This window comes from Coenobita brevimanus, chromosome 93 (assembly GCF_032717465.1).
Source record: "Coenobita brevimanus isolate Jiangsu-jjx chromosome 93, ASM3271746v2, whole genome shotgun sequence".
In the NCBI taxonomy this organism is placed as follows: Eukaryota; Metazoa; Arthropoda; class Malacostraca; order Decapoda; family Coenobitidae; genus Coenobita; species Coenobita brevimanus.
This window is the reverse complement of record NC_137046.1, coordinates 13,867,223-13,882,879: the sequence shown is the minus strand read 5'-3', so window position 1 is coordinate 13,882,879 and position 15,657 is coordinate 13,867,223. Positions and strand designations below refer to the sequence as shown.

Genomic DNA, 15,657 nt, shown 5'->3' with positions numbered 1-15,657 from the left:
AGAATCAAGTTCAGGAACACGAGAGCAAGATAAGTCGTTGCGTATGTATACACAACAGCCACCTTTGGCTTTGAAATGAGTATAAAGAAAGTAGGAGGATACAGAAAAGGGTTTGCTGTCAGTTGCCTCAGACAGCTGAGTCTCCGTTAGAAAAAGAAGGTGAGGTTTAGAGGAGGAGAGGTGGTGCTCAACAGAGCGAAAGTTAGATGAAAGGCCGCGAATGTTGCAGAAATGAAGAAGAAGAGAGTCAGACAGTGGTTCCAGGCACCTCGAGTCGTCACCGGGAGAGGGGCAGATGGCGGGGGCATTTATGGTCCCCCCCCCTGGGGACTCCGAGGCTAGGTGAATTGACGCCATTTTGGTAAATTTTGAATAGGAAGTGTAGTGTGTACTGTGCATGTAGTTTGGTGAAGATAGATAGAGAAATTTGTACTGGAGAGCATGCTGGCCTACTCTCTGTGTAACTGAGACACTGAAAAAGTTCAGCAAAGGGGGATGGTCAGGAACTAGTCCTGAGGGCTGATGAAACGGGAGCTCCAGCACTCCCTGTCATCAGCTTGGTGAACGCTTCCCAAAGTTTCTACAACTCTGGCAGGAGGTGAACCCGTGCTCACCAGAGTGTGAAACGCACACTCTACCACTGTACCACAGAGGCTCCATATATATATCATTCATTCATTCATTGCCAAACGCCATGTATCCCAAACGGGGTGGCCAAGGGCTTAGAGTTAATTGTTTTACAGGGAGGGGCACTAATCCTCCACCAACCCCACTTGACACGTAGGGAGAACGTTATGCCAACAGCATCTGGTGTTCCCAGGCGGTCACCCATCCAAGTACTGACAAGACCCAATGTTGCTTAACTTCGCTGATCGGACGGGAAGCGGTGTACTCAACGTGGTATGGCCGTTATATATATATATATATATATATATATATATATATATATATATATATATATATATATATATATATATATATATATATATATATATATATATATATATATATACTGTATTTTTAATGCGAGGAAGAAGGAACCAAATGCCGTGAGCCCGCAATTGTTGTTCATTCCAAGAGAAAAACTGTACAAGAGAGACCCAAATTCAAGATCTTTCGAGATGCCTGGACACACTGCATTTGAAAGACTGGAGATCATAGGAAGCAGAAAATACAGACAGAGAGAGACAGTTCCAGAGTTGACCTGTTGCATAAATGAAGGACTGGGATTAACGGTTAACTTTTGCATTAGAGAGTTGGACAGAAAAGGGATGAGAGTTTGCAGCTCGATGAGTGCTACACGCCTGTCATAGAGATGGAGGAATGCATGCAGACAGTTCAGAGGAGCAGTGACCATTGAAGTAGCAAAAGAAAAAAGATAAAGATACAACAGTGCAACGATGAGGCAGGTTGAAGGGAGTCAGTAAGAGGAGGAGAGTTAATGAGACGAAAAGCCTTTGACTCCACCCTTTTGAGAAGAGCTGTATGTGGGGAGCCTCCCCACACATGAGAGTTGTACTCCACACAGGGGCGGATAAAACCCCTGTATAAAGTCAACAATTGTGCAGGGGTAAATAAGTTGGACTAATGAGCTTAACACACCTAATCTCTTGCAAGCAGATTTTACAAGAGATGTAATATGATCTTTCCAAGATAAGTCCCGAGTAAATGAAACCCCAAGCATGTTCAGGGATGATACAGGATTAAGCTGAATATTATTAAACATTAATGGGTATAACTGTGGAAGATTTTGTCAGCTTGATAGGTGTAAATACTGAGTTTTTGATGCATTAAAAACAAGATTACTTTTACCCCAGTCAGGGATACGAGCCAAGTCAGACATTAGATGTGCCATAGCCTCATCCCTTGTTTGTTGAAGTAACTGCTGAGATGGACGTTGTGGGAACCGAATGGAAAGGTGAAGGGTGGAGTCATCAGCATAAGAGTGGATAGGGTTAGATGTACAACTTAGAAGGTCATTGATGAATAATAGGAAGAGAGTTGGTGATAGGATAGAGCCATGAGGAACACCACTGTTGATAAATCTAGAGAAAAACGATGGCCGTCTACAACAGCGGGTATAGAACGACCAGAAAGGAAGCTAGAGATGAAGGCACAGATAGAAGGAAAGAAACCGTAAGTGGGCAGTTTGGAAATTAAAGATTTATGCCAGACTCGATCGAAAGCCTTAGAGATGTCAAGTGCAATGGCAAAGCTTTCGCCAAAGTCCCGAAAGGAGAATGACCAGGAGTCCGAAAGGTAGGTGAGAATATCGCCAGTGGAGTGTCCAGTCATAAGAAAAACTATCGTTACCCCAAGCAATGTTTGATGCAAAACGAACGTTAGCAAGGCTATGTGGGCGGCTCCTTTCTGTTTGCCCCTCCCATATCTAGTGTTGCCATATCACAATCTGATTACAAGAGTTGGACTAATGAGCAAGAATGAGCCATATGGCAGGGAAATATATAGGACGTGTTTGCGTTACCCTGAGCGCCCCGCCAGGGATTAGTAATGAAACTCGGCACATTTATTATTTTCCTACTATTTATCACTTATTATCTATAGAATACAACAAATAAATTATTTTGAAGTGTATTAAATCTGTAGGCATCGACTGTTTTTTTTTTCTATGTTAGTATAACAGGGGTGAATAAGTTCATTTGTTTGCTTCAGATGGGTGGTTAGATGCTTCAGATGGATGCTTCAGTTAGTGGCATCCATGCGTTGACGTCTAGAGGCTGTTTTGGAAGCAGGGGGTGGGTATACTATATATTAAAGCAATGAGACTGAACATGTATTATTATTTTCCTTCCGCTAAACATTTATTACATGTAGAAAGCAATACATATCATTATTACATTGATATTTACTAACTTGGCTTGTATCAGCTGAATTACTATCATACGTCTGACATGGGTGCTCATACTCATTGTTCGTCTGCATGTGTGTTTTCGACTCTACGCCATTGCTAGTTTTTTTTTTTTTTTTTTTATGAATTCGGTGCCGGATAATAAAATATATTGTCTCTATGCACAGAGGCCAAGCAATCTATTTAGCTTTTATTACTTCTAACACAAATTCTAATATCTGTGTCTCACATAACCGACATTGACGGGTTTGCGATACAGACTTTCATGTCCAGTTATTCCACAACACTTCGTCGTTGTGTCATAGTACGTAGCTCGGAAGGGTAACGGAACCCATACTGACAATCAGAAAGAAGATTGTGACAGGAAAGATGCTTTGAAATTTTTCTATTAAGAATTGACTCGAAAACTTTTGATATACAGGATGTTCAAGCAATTGGACGATAGTTAGAGGGTTAGGAATGGTCACCTTTCTTTGGGACTGGCAGAATGAGAGCAAGCATCCAGCAAGAAGGAAAGGTACAAGTTGATAGACAAAGGCGAAAGAGCTTGCCTAGGCAGGGTGTAAGCACTGAAGCACAGTTCTTGAGAACAACTGGAGGGACTCCCATCAGGCCCATATGCCTTATTAGTATTGAGGCCAGGAAGGGCAGAAAATACGTCAGCTAAAGAAATATTAAAGTCGGTCATGAGGGAGTCAGAGGGGGAAAGTATGGAGGAACAGCACCGGAATCGTCTAAGGTGGAATTAGAGGAGAAAGTCTGAGCGAAGAGATCTCCTTTATCAGTAGAAGAAATAGCTACAGAACCATCAGAATAGAAAAGAAGAGGGAAGGATGATGAGGTAAAGTTGTTAGAAAGGTTCTTGGCAAGGTGCCAGAAAGAGCGGGAAGAATTCGAATTGGAGAGCTGAGAGCATTTAGTATGGATGAAATTATATTTAGCAGAGCGAAGAACAGACTTAGCACGATTCCGGGCAGAAACGTATAAGAGATGTGATTCAGGGGTGGGTTGGCTCCGGTACCTTTTATAGGCCCTCTCCTTGTTGTGGACAGCATTAGAACAAATGTGATTAAACCAAGGCTTTCTTGCATTAGTCAGAGGATATGAGAAAGGAATGTATGCTTCCATGCCCGATAGAATAACCTCTGTAATGTGCAATGCACACTCAGATGGCTCCTGGCCATGGAAGCAATCATCATTCCAGAGAAAATCAAAGAAGTACTGCCTGAGGGCCTTCCATTCCACAGCTCCAAAGTGCCACAGACGACGTTTCTTTGGAGGGTCCACAGGCCATACCGGAGCGATAGGACAGGTTAAGGTGATAAGGTTGTGACTGGAGGAGGCCAACGGAGAGAGAAGATTAACAGTGTAAGCAGAAGAATTAGTAGTAAGGAAGAGGTCAAGTATATTGGAGCTCTCTCCAAGGCAGTCAAGGATACGGATAGGGTGCTGTACAAGCTGCTCTAGGTTATTAATGATAGAAAAGGTGTAGCCTAGTTCACCAGGTGGATCAGTGAAAGGAGAGGAGAGCCAAAGGTGGTGGTGAACATTGAAATCTCCTAGAATGGAGATTTCAGAGAAAGGAGAAGTGGATAGAATGTGTTCCATCGTAGAAGTAAGATAGTAAAAGAATTTTTGATAGTCAATAGAATTAGGAGATAAGAAAACCGCAGATATATTTAGTCAGAGAATGACAGGAAAGCCGAAGCCAGAGTGTAGAGATTTCAGAAGAATCGAGTTCAGGAACATGAGAACAAGATAGGTCGTTGCATACATATATGCAACATCCACCTTTGGCTTTGAAATGAGTATAAAGAAAGTAGGAGGATACAGAAAAGGGCTTGCTGTCAGTTGCCTCAGACAGCTGAGTCTCAGTTAGAAAAAGAAGTTGAGGTTTAGAGAAGGAGAGGTGGTGCTCAACAGTGCGAAAGTTAAAGGAAAGGCCGTGAATGTTGCAGAAATGAAGAAGAGAGTCAGACAGTGGTTCCAGGCAGCTCCAGTCGTCACAGGGAGACGGGTGGAAGGTGGGGGCATTTATGCCCCCCCCCCCCGGGGACTCCGAGGCCACGTGTAGTGCTGCCATGACTTTTTAATTTTGAGAAAGGAAGTGAAGTGTGTACTGTGCATGTAGTTTGGTGTTGATAGAGAAACTTGTATTGGAGAGCATGCTGGCCTACTCTCTGTGTTACTGAGACATTGAAAAAGTTCAACAAAGGGGGATGGTCGGGACCTAGTCCCGAGGGCTAATGAAACGGGAGCTCCAGCTCTCCCTGTCATCAGATTTCCATCCACCTTGGGAGTACTGCCCTGCTCGACTGGTGCTACAGTATATATATATATATATATATATATATATATATATATATATATATTGTTTTTCTCTTGGAGGGAAGTGTTATTGCGGGCTCATGGCCTTTGGTTCCTTCTTCCTCGCATTAAAAAAAAAAAAAAAAACATGAGTGAGAGGTGGGGGCTGGTAGCTTAATGCACAATTATCTTCACTCAACAGCGATACGTATGTCCTTACCTGTAATGGCATCATAAACCTCGGTTTAGTAATGGCTCCTATGACTGAAACCTACTCATATGCACCGGTACTACCCAGTTTTTTCAGTGTCAGTGAGTAAGTGCAGTCTATCAGCCTTGGTTTACAAAGGAGATGGAACTTAGCTTATGTTTGCAGCTTCAAGACTATTCTGCTGATTTTACCATAGCAGGTCACATATTTATTTTGCATAAGGACTATAATATATAATCTTCCTTCACCAGGACATGTGCTTGAACCCTGTGCACGGTGCAGTGTCGTGGACTAAAAAGAAAGGCTATGATTTGGGCGAAAAAGAATGGTAAGACTATTACCAAGAATTGATGTATTTATTATCAACAAAATTATTATATGCGCGTTGCATATCCATCTATGTCAGTCTATATATCTATCTATCTATACGTCTGTTTATCTATCTGTCTATCTGTGTGTGTGTGTGTGAGTGTGTGTGTGTGTGTGTGTGTGCGAGGTAGGTGGGAACACCCATCAAATTCCGTAATGTATTGCCACTTTCCTGTGATCCTATACTGATTGACAAGCCATATAATTTCTTGCACTGTCGACCAAGATAACAATAACTACGCTAGATGGCAACGAAATAATCAAACGGAAGCCCGGTGGTCTTATGCTTTCTCAAAATGGGTTCCGCGGACCCCCTAAGGTCAATGGCACTTACCTGGGGGGTCCGCGAAAAGGTTTCTGGCAGATGCCTCAAAAATAATATGTGAAAATATATCCTTTTCTGTATCTTTTAAGTTTATAATATTATATAACTTCAATATTGTAACAATTAATATCATCGCTTTGGGTATTTGCTCCAGCAAGCGCATGAGAAATATCACATGAGGCCACCTATTTCCTTGGATGAGGCACACGTCACTAATATCCTATTCTCTGATTGGTACTTAGACGTGACGTCGAGTCACGCCACGTCAGACTCACTCTGCCATTGGCTGAATGAGTGGTGGTGGGAATGCAGAGCGCGTACAAAAACCACCAAGGCAGCAACGTTTGAAGGGACTTTGATGAATGGTTGCGGAGAGAACGGACGTGTGCTGAACTCTCCTCCAGATACTAGGGCTGCCCCACCGGCAATAGTTTTGCACTTTCCCTGATCAAAGTTAGGTTAGCTAGCGTTCACATTCCTCCCTACCCTTATTAGAGATATAGTAGGTGTCTGTATCTGTTTACTGAGATTGCCTTTGCTTACTCACCTCTGGAGTGTACCCCCCACTGATCGCTCTGGGGTGTGAGTTATACACGGGCGCGTCCTCCCGAGAGTGGTTTGAGAGGGTAATCTCAGGCTAGGTGTGTCTTTCCCAGGTACCTTGTCCCTTGCTTGTTTTTCTCCTTCTTCCCACTTCCCCCGTGAGGGGGAAGTGGTTGCTATGACGGACGCCCCTGCTGCCTCCCCCCCCTTCAGGGGGGGAGGTGGTCCTGACGATATTAGGCATGACACGACTGACCACCCCCAGACTGACGGACGCCAGACTCGAGCTCCACTTGACATCCCCGTAGCTAATGCGACCTACGTTATCCTTCATGCGCTAGGTTCCACTCCCCTGTCCAGTCTCAATCCCTTCCTTATCAAGAAGGTGATTGACCACTGTGCGGGAGAAGTCGAACAAGTTAAAAAACTTGCTAATGGAGATCTCCTGGTCAAAACTGTAAACTCGGCACAAGTAAAGGATTTGTTGAAACTGCGCAAATTCCATTGTTACGATGTCGAAGCCAAAATCCCAGTCTCCATGAATTCTTGCAAGGGTGTTGTCACTTGCAGGGATCTCATGGTGATGAGCGAGGACGAGATCGTAAGTGAATTGGCGCAGCAAGATGTCATAGAGGCTAAATTCATAACTCGCTACTCGGAAGGCATAAGGACGAAGACAGCAACTATCATCTTGACGTTTGCCAAATCTTCTCTTCCTAATGAAATAAAAGTTGGTTACGAAATTATTCACGTTCGGCCGTACATCCCTAACCCTTTGCGTTGCCTGAAATGCCAGCTGTATGGGCATGGTACAAAGACTTGTCGGGCTTCCCAGCCAGTGTGCGGCAAGTGTGCAAGCCAGGGTCATGATGCGGAAAGTTGCACATCAGAGACAGTACGTTGCTTTCACTGCAAGGGTACTCACTCCACTTCCTCTAGGGATTGTCCCAAGTGGAAGGAGGAGAAGGAAGTCTGCACAGTGAAGGCAACTGAGGGTATTTCCTACTACGAAGCTAGGAAAAAGGTGAAGGAGTTGCATGCAACTCCCACGCCGAATAGGTCCTATGCTTCGGCGGTAATGTCCCGTCCTGTGATGTGCTCTGTCGAGACGCAGACTGACCCTGTCTTTCTCCCTCCTGCCGCTCACAGTACATCTCCATCTCGACCTCCTGTCCGTTCCAACTCTCTCACTGACATCCCTAAAGCTTCAACTTACTCTCAGGCTGCTGCTGCCTCTTCATCTGTACGGCCTAAAACGAAGCCTGACAAGCCTACTAAGAATAACATGACCACCCTCACGAAACAGTCACGTCCTCATGTCCTTCCGGTTCCTACTCCAGCGAGGGAGAGAAAGGTTAGCTCTTCCTCGGGGGAGGCAGGGAACCTAGTTATTGATGATAATATAGAGGTTTCCATTAACAAGCACCGGGATAGGTCCCCCGGTAGTCGCTCGCCTGCCGGCGGGCGACAAAAAAAGACAAAGCACACTGGCCCCCAACGAAAATCTTAAACCGTCGCTTTCACTGTATTACAGTGGAATTGTAGAAGTATTGGGAATAAGTTACAAAATATAGCAATTTTGCTTTCTATACACAGGCCAGACGTTGTTTGTTTACAGGAGACACGCCTGGAGGATCGTCCTGATCCTCCACAGTTCAAACACTACCACTCGTATAGAAGATATGAAGGTCACGGAGTTGCCATTTACACACACAAATCACACCCACAAACGGAAGTGATTCTAAATTCTACTCTGGAAGCGGTCGCGTGCAGAGTAAAATTTAATAACACGTATCTGTCTATTTGCTCTCTGTACTGTCCTCCACATGGCCCCATTGATAGTGATGCTTTAAATTCACTAGTGGAACATCTGCCTGGAAATAAGTTAGTGTTGGGCGATTTTAACGCCCATCACTATCAATGGGGTAGCTTGAGGATTGATGGTCGTGGGGAGCAAGTAGCCGACCTAATACTACAGTCCAACCTCTGTCTTCTGAACGATGGTAGAGCGACTCGTGTAGATGATCGTACTGGTAACTTTTCGGCCATTGACTTATCTTTGGCCTCCCCTGGTATATATCCAGATCTCTCATGGGACCCTTACGACGACTCCTTGGGAAGTGATCATTTACCCATCTGTCTTTCTTATACACGCGACATCATTTCGGACCCTCCACCTCCAAAATTTAACTATAAGAAAGCAGATTGGGGATCCTTCTCAAGGATCGCCAATTTAGATATATCAGGGGAGACCATGGATGTTAAGGTCGAAAATATAACCCAATCCATATTACACGCAGCTGAGGCTGCTATTCCCAAGACTTCTACAGTTCATGCGAAGCATAGAGCACATTGGTGGACGCCGGATTGCCGACAAGCATTAAGAAAACGCAATAGGAGATACAGGATTTTTGATAGTCAGCCCACTGAGGAAAATTTTATTGCATACAAACAGGCACGGGCTGAGGCAAGGAGAATAATAAGAAGGGCCAAACGTGACTCCTGGCGGTCCTTTGTGTCCACGGTGACTCGTACAACACCATTACGTAAAGTCTGGTCCACCATAAGAATATTAAATAATAAAGGCCCATATTTCCCAGTCACCACCCTTCAGGTGAATAATAACATCTATGACGAGCCCGTGGACGTTGCTAACATCCTCGCCAGGAGTTTTTCTCATGTAAGTAGCTCAGCCAATTATGACCCGCGTTTCCAACATCATAAACGCACGGCTGAGCTACAGATATTAGACTTTGCCACAGAAGACGTAAACTCCCCGTACAACCAAGAGTTTACGCTAGATGAACTGCTCCTTGCCCTTAAATCCTGTAAAGACACCAGCCCTGGACCAGACACCATCACGTACGGTATGATCCAGCATCTTAATCAGGACAACCTGATTAAGATGTTAGCATTGTACAATGAGATTTGGGCGTCTCGAACGTCCCCAAACTCATGGCACTTTGCGCACGTCATACCGATACCCAAAGAGGCTGGTCGTCTTATGAATCCCACTTCATTTCGTCCTATTGTGTTGACTTCTTGTCTATGTAAGGTCATGGAACGTATGGTTAACAATAGGCTTCTTTTTGTTTTAGAGTCGAAGAACTTGTTAAATGATCAACAATGTGGCTTCCGTAAATACAGAAGTTCACTAGATCATTTAATGAATTTGGAGCATTGTATTGCAGAGGCATTTGCCAATAAAGAATTCATGATAGGGGTGTTCTTGGACATCCATAAAGCCTATGACATGACATGGCGACACGGTATACTAATGAAGCTCTATGCTTATGGTTTAAGAGGAAATTTGCCTGTTTTTATTTCAAATTTCTTAAGGGACAGAACTTTCTCTGTCAAATTGCCCCGTAACGTAACATCGGATATATTTATCCAGGAAAACGGGGTGCCGCAGGGAAGTGTGCTTAGTCCTACTTTATTTAGTATTATGATCAATGATATTCTGTCATCAGCTCCCATCCCGAGGAATCTTAAATACTCACTCTACGCTGACGATTGTGCAATATGGCACTCTTCCCGTAATGCACAATTTTCGGCTGGGCGGATTCAAGCAGCCCTTGACTCCGTCCACCAATGGGCCTTGCAGTGGGGATTTAAGTTTTCCGTACGTAAGTGTGCCGCTATAGTTTTCACTAATCGTAACGTACCTAATTTGTGCTTAACTTTGGATAATCAGGCGGTACCTTTTCAAAATTCTGTAAAATTTTTAGGAATACATTTTGATCGTAGAATGAATTTTAAACTTCACATTAATACTTTGCTTGCTCGTTGTGATAAACCATTAAATGTCCTCAAGTACCTAGCGGGTACTACCTGGGGTGCCGACAGAAAATCTTTATTAATGGTGTATAAGTCCCTTATTCGATCGAAGCTAGACTATGGCGCACAGGTGTATGGCTCAGCATCCGATGCCACACTGAAAGGATTGGATGTGTTACAGAATAAATGTTTGCGAATGTGTCTTGGAGCTGTCCGGTGTACCCGTGTAGCTCGTATGGAAGTGGAGGCGAATGTGCCTCCCCTCCGTATTCGCCGTGACCACCTGGCCTTGTCCTATGGTGTAAGGACATTAAGAAAAAGTAATATCGGCAATGTGGCCTGTACCCCCCTGCGTCAATACCACCACCTTCTGCGGGGGGTGCGTCGGCCACTTGCCGCTCGCCTCCACTTACTGACTCAGGAGCTTGATGTGGACCCCAGTGACTGTGACAAGTTGGTGCTTAAAAATATAGCGCCTTGGGAGCCACCCGGCTTTACAGTCGATGTTACATGGCTCCCAGCACCAAAGGCCAAGGCGCCGGAGGCGGAGGTCCACCACTTGTTTCGTAAGATCATTGTTCGTCACTTGGGGTCCCATCAATTGTACACCGACGGCTCCAAGTCGAGTGAATGTGTGGGTGCAAGTGTGTGGTCGACTGAATGTGCCCTCAGGTATCGGTTGCCGACTCATACATCTGTGTTTACTTCAGAACTTTTTGCTATTGACAAAGCCATAGACTATGCTCTCAATTCTAGACATGACTCATTTGTCATATTTTCAGATTCAAAATCAGCCCTTCAGGCAATTGCATCTTGCACTACGGACTCTCATGAGATCCAGGGCCGCATCGTTAATAAGTTGCATTCATGCAACAAGTCATTCACGCTGATCTGGGTGCCTGGTCATTGTCGTATCTACGGCAATGAGCAGGCTGACTTACTTGCAAAGTCGGCTGTGGAGCTCGAGGAGACATGGGACGTTCCTCGTGATCTACGGTCGAGTCTATCTCTCGGAAAGAAATCAATAAATCTTCTGTGGCAAGGTCAGTGGACCAGACTAAATATTCCAACTTGTAAGCCGTACCTGGGCGACTGGGACACTGCCAACCGTCCCAGTCGCCTAGAAGAAAAAGTGTTGGCACGGCTACGGCTGAATGCCACCATTGTAACCCACATAAAACCATATATGGAAAGACGCTTCCCACCGCACTGTGACATCTGTAATGCGGTGTTATCTATTAGTCATATCATCCTGCGCTGTCGGCGATTTATTCGTGAACGTGCTTCACTTATAAATTACTGCGGCGCAGTAGACGTCCCCTTCACCCTTTCCACCATCCTGGGTGATGGGGACATTGTTATGACTGATAAATTGATGGCTTTCTTGAGAGAGACCGGACTGATCAGAGTGATGTGACTTTTTTACTGCGTGGTTATGGTTTTTATGAACAGTAAATATGTATATATTGTAATATTAATTAGGGTTGACAGTTGACATATTTTAAATAGTTCCTCCTCCCACCGATCTATTTCTAATATAGATGTCCCCTACATTAAGCCAAGTTCCTCGCCTGACAGTCACCAGCTGATGAGTGCAAGTGTGCAATATAGGAAGGTATTGGGCACTTGTAGTCGATGGTGGTCTGCTGGACGAGGTTCTTCACTTTTTGTACAAATTATGTAAATACATTATATTATCTTGCTTAAGTTGTTCTAATTAGGGACGACAGCTGACGTATATGGAAATGTTCCTGACTCGTCTGGTTCCCTTTCATATATTGATGTCCCCTATATTAGGTTGTGCCTCGACTGACAGTCACCAGGTGATGAGTGCAGGTATGTAATGTAGAAAGGCATTACATATCTGCAGTCGATGGTGTTCTGTTAGTCGAGGTATTTTTACCATTAGTGTAGATCTAGCTATTTGTCTCTGTAGGATTTAGTATAGATTAGCGATTTGTCTGTTAGGTGATTAGTTTTAGGGTCTTTAGATTAGTTTGTCTTTATATTATAAGGTATAAAACATATAAAACCAAGAAAAAATTAAGAAAATAAAAATACAAAAAAATAAATAAGATTAAAAATATTATATATATATATGTACGTTTGCATGAAAATGTGTCTGTATGTATGCATGGAAGTGTGTGTGTGTGTGTGTGTGTGTGTGTGTGTGTGTGTGTGTGTGTGTATGTATATATATATGTTTGTATATATATGTATATATATTTAAATGTATATACATATATATATACCCATGGCCTTAATAACCAGGGGCTTCGGCCCCGATGGTTGATAGGCCGGGAAAAAAAAAAAAAAAAAAAAAAAAAAAAAAAAGTTTGAAGCTCAAACGATAGCGATCAGTGACGTCGAGCAGCTGTGTTGACATTTGTGTGGGGTAGACATTTCATACTTGATGTAAGTGAATTAGGCTTTTTACATATCGATTCATATCATATTCACTGATATTGCACTCAGTAATACTTAACATGATCCATTCATTAACTGATCCTTTATTTATTTTTTATTTTTTTAAAGGCTGTAGTAGGTATATAGGAAACAAAGTAGGTAATGCAGCAAGCACAACAGAATAAGCAAGTAAGCTACAGATCTACTTTTAATGAAGTACAAGGTTATTTTTTGTTTTTAAATAATAATTGACTGTCAGCTAGGTATATGTGAAGCTACAGAAGGTGATTTTTTTTTTTTTTTTTTTTTTTTTTTGCCTATCTTTTGGAGTCAGGATTTCGTGGGCTTGAATGATTAGTGAATGGAAGCATGGCCCATTGAATTGGGCAAACTTACGCTGTCTGGACGTTGTTACTCCTCACCTTGCCCTAGTGTGGGAGAGGAGGTCCGGATGATGATGATGATTAAATACATGTAATGTTTTATATATGTGATAAATAAACAGATTATATATATTTGGCTTTGAAAAACGTTACAAGGATGAATGCCATGAAACTATATGTTATCATTTCATTATGATTCCGTCATATGTTTCCAAACGCACGTTGCACCCGTCTAATAACAAAGTCTCATTTTCTTTCCAACTCTCTAATGAAAGAGTTAACCTTTAATCCCAGTCATTCATGTATGCAACAGGTCAACTCTGTACTCTATTCCTCTGTCTGTATTTCTTACTGCCTGTGACCCCTCGTCTTTCAAAAGCAGTGTCCGGGCATCTCGAAATGAACAGATATTGTATTTGGCTCTCTTATTATTATTTTTTTTTTTTTAAGGGAACAATCTTGCAGGGTTTTGGCCTTTGGTTTCTTCTTTCATGCATTAAAAAATACATATATAAATGTGCATGCTAACTGGATATATTTAAAAAGAAATTTTTCGCGACACAAATTTTTACGCTGAAAATATTTGAAAACGTTTGTTATGCTTATAGAAATGTTAAATAAGGCAACATTAAGTTGATTAACTTGATTTTTCTTCTCACCATCCTCTGATGTGGTTCGTGAACTTATTGTATTCATTTTCTTGTTTTACCATTTGCTTTTTCGTAATACTTCCTGAACCGGGGCAACAAAGCCACTGTATGTTGAACCACTTATAGTGTAAGAGATCGATCTGAGTCCACAGAGAAGCAATGATTCTCTCTCTCTCTCTCTCTCTCTCTCTCTCTCTCTCTCTCTCTCTCTCTCTCTCTCTCTCTCTCTCTCTCTCTCTCTCTCCTTTAGGAACCGCAAATAAATTCAACTCGAGTAGTGTTATGCCTGGGTATAATCATTATGCTAGATGTGGAAACGGTACAGCCAGGGAAAGTTCCGCGTTATACACTCACCACTTCGAAAAAGTAAATGTGAGACAAGTGTTAAGGGAAGCAGTAGCCTACATTCATATATCTGGTAACTGTGTGAGAAGGATGGGGAAGGAAGAGGGAGGGGTAGGAATTATCAGCTCCCACATGCCTCCCTCCTCCCTTAACCACTCCTCTCCCACACAGTGATACATACATTTGAGCGTCTGGCTACTGCTTCACTAGTCGTTGTCTCACGCATAAAAGTCCGAACTGGCAGGCAGGTGTATAAGGCGGAACTTTCCCCGGGTGTACATATTTACAGGTTTCTTGTATATTTTCTTTTGTATAGGTAATGTTTAAGTTTTTATAGTTCTTTTGTCAGTTGCAGTTTATTGTTTTGGCTTATTTGTTAGTTTTATGCAATTTACATATGCATAAGCACGTTCTTTTATATACTTTACAACTGACTTACGTTATATATATAATTTACAACTGACTTTCGCGTTTTACGTATTCCAAGTAAATTATTTTTTTTTTTATCTATTGTATAAAGAAAGGTAGAGAAGCAGATCGACAATTTTTTCTAATATTAAACGAATCCTGGTGGACTGTATGAATTGTAATGTGGCCTGGCCAAGAGTGGAACATCAGCGTTGGAGAATCTAGGATTAAAGAAAGTAAGAAATCTGCTATTTTATTTGCAAAACGCAAAAACTCTTTCAAGTACAACTTTTCTATGTGAAGTAAGGAATGCACGGTTAAACTTACCCACCTGTCGCCTGCTGCACCTCTTCATTTGATGGCAAGGCAGGGTAACTGTGCTTGCATGACGAAAGTTTTTAATTCTTTTACTCCTACTATCTCTCCTACCTCAACAACTTATGTGTTCCACTGGTGCTGTGATGACTGTAAAGAGCGTCACTACATATCTGTACTTCCTTTCCACCACTACAGCGAGCACACCACACCTGGCTTGTTATGCATCTTCGTTTGTTTTCTACTCTAGTCCGCAATGCAAGAGTGAATCGTACTCTTAGTCCTGCTCATTCTGTCTTTCCCATTACCTGTGATCTCCAGAGTGTTATGTGCAATATGTGCAGGCATCTCGAAGTAAATGGGTCCTGAATCTCTCTCTCTCTCTCTCTCTCTCTCTCTCTCTCTCTCTCTCTCTCTCTCTCTCTCTCTCGATGAAATTTTAGATGTTTTCAGACCTGAAGTTTTCCCTTTGCACAGAATAAGGTATATGTGTGAGTGTAATGCAGGTGAGCAGTTTACCAAGGAGGAACAGAGGATCAGGGGGTGATGGGAAGTGGCTTTCACAGTGCCGAACCCCCTTGCTTCCTACATGTACGGTGAACTGCATCAATCTGTTGTTGTGATACTAGCCAGGCTATTGACTTTCTAGGTTCAGTATTACGTTCTTCACAATCAAGAATGCCAACAGGGGCCACACTAACGTTGCGCAGCCTTACATTCCGTGTGCATTATTGTAATAGTAACAG

The 15,657-nt window shown here is 42.8% G+C and overlaps 1 pseudogene; it reads right to left on the bottom strand.

Moving 5' to 3' along the window:
- Positions 1-795: 795 nt before the first annotated feature.
- On the bottom strand, positions 796-914 carry LOC145412632 (5S ribosomal RNA; annotated as a pseudogene).
- Between the last annotated feature and the right edge of the window lie 14,743 nt (positions 915-15,657).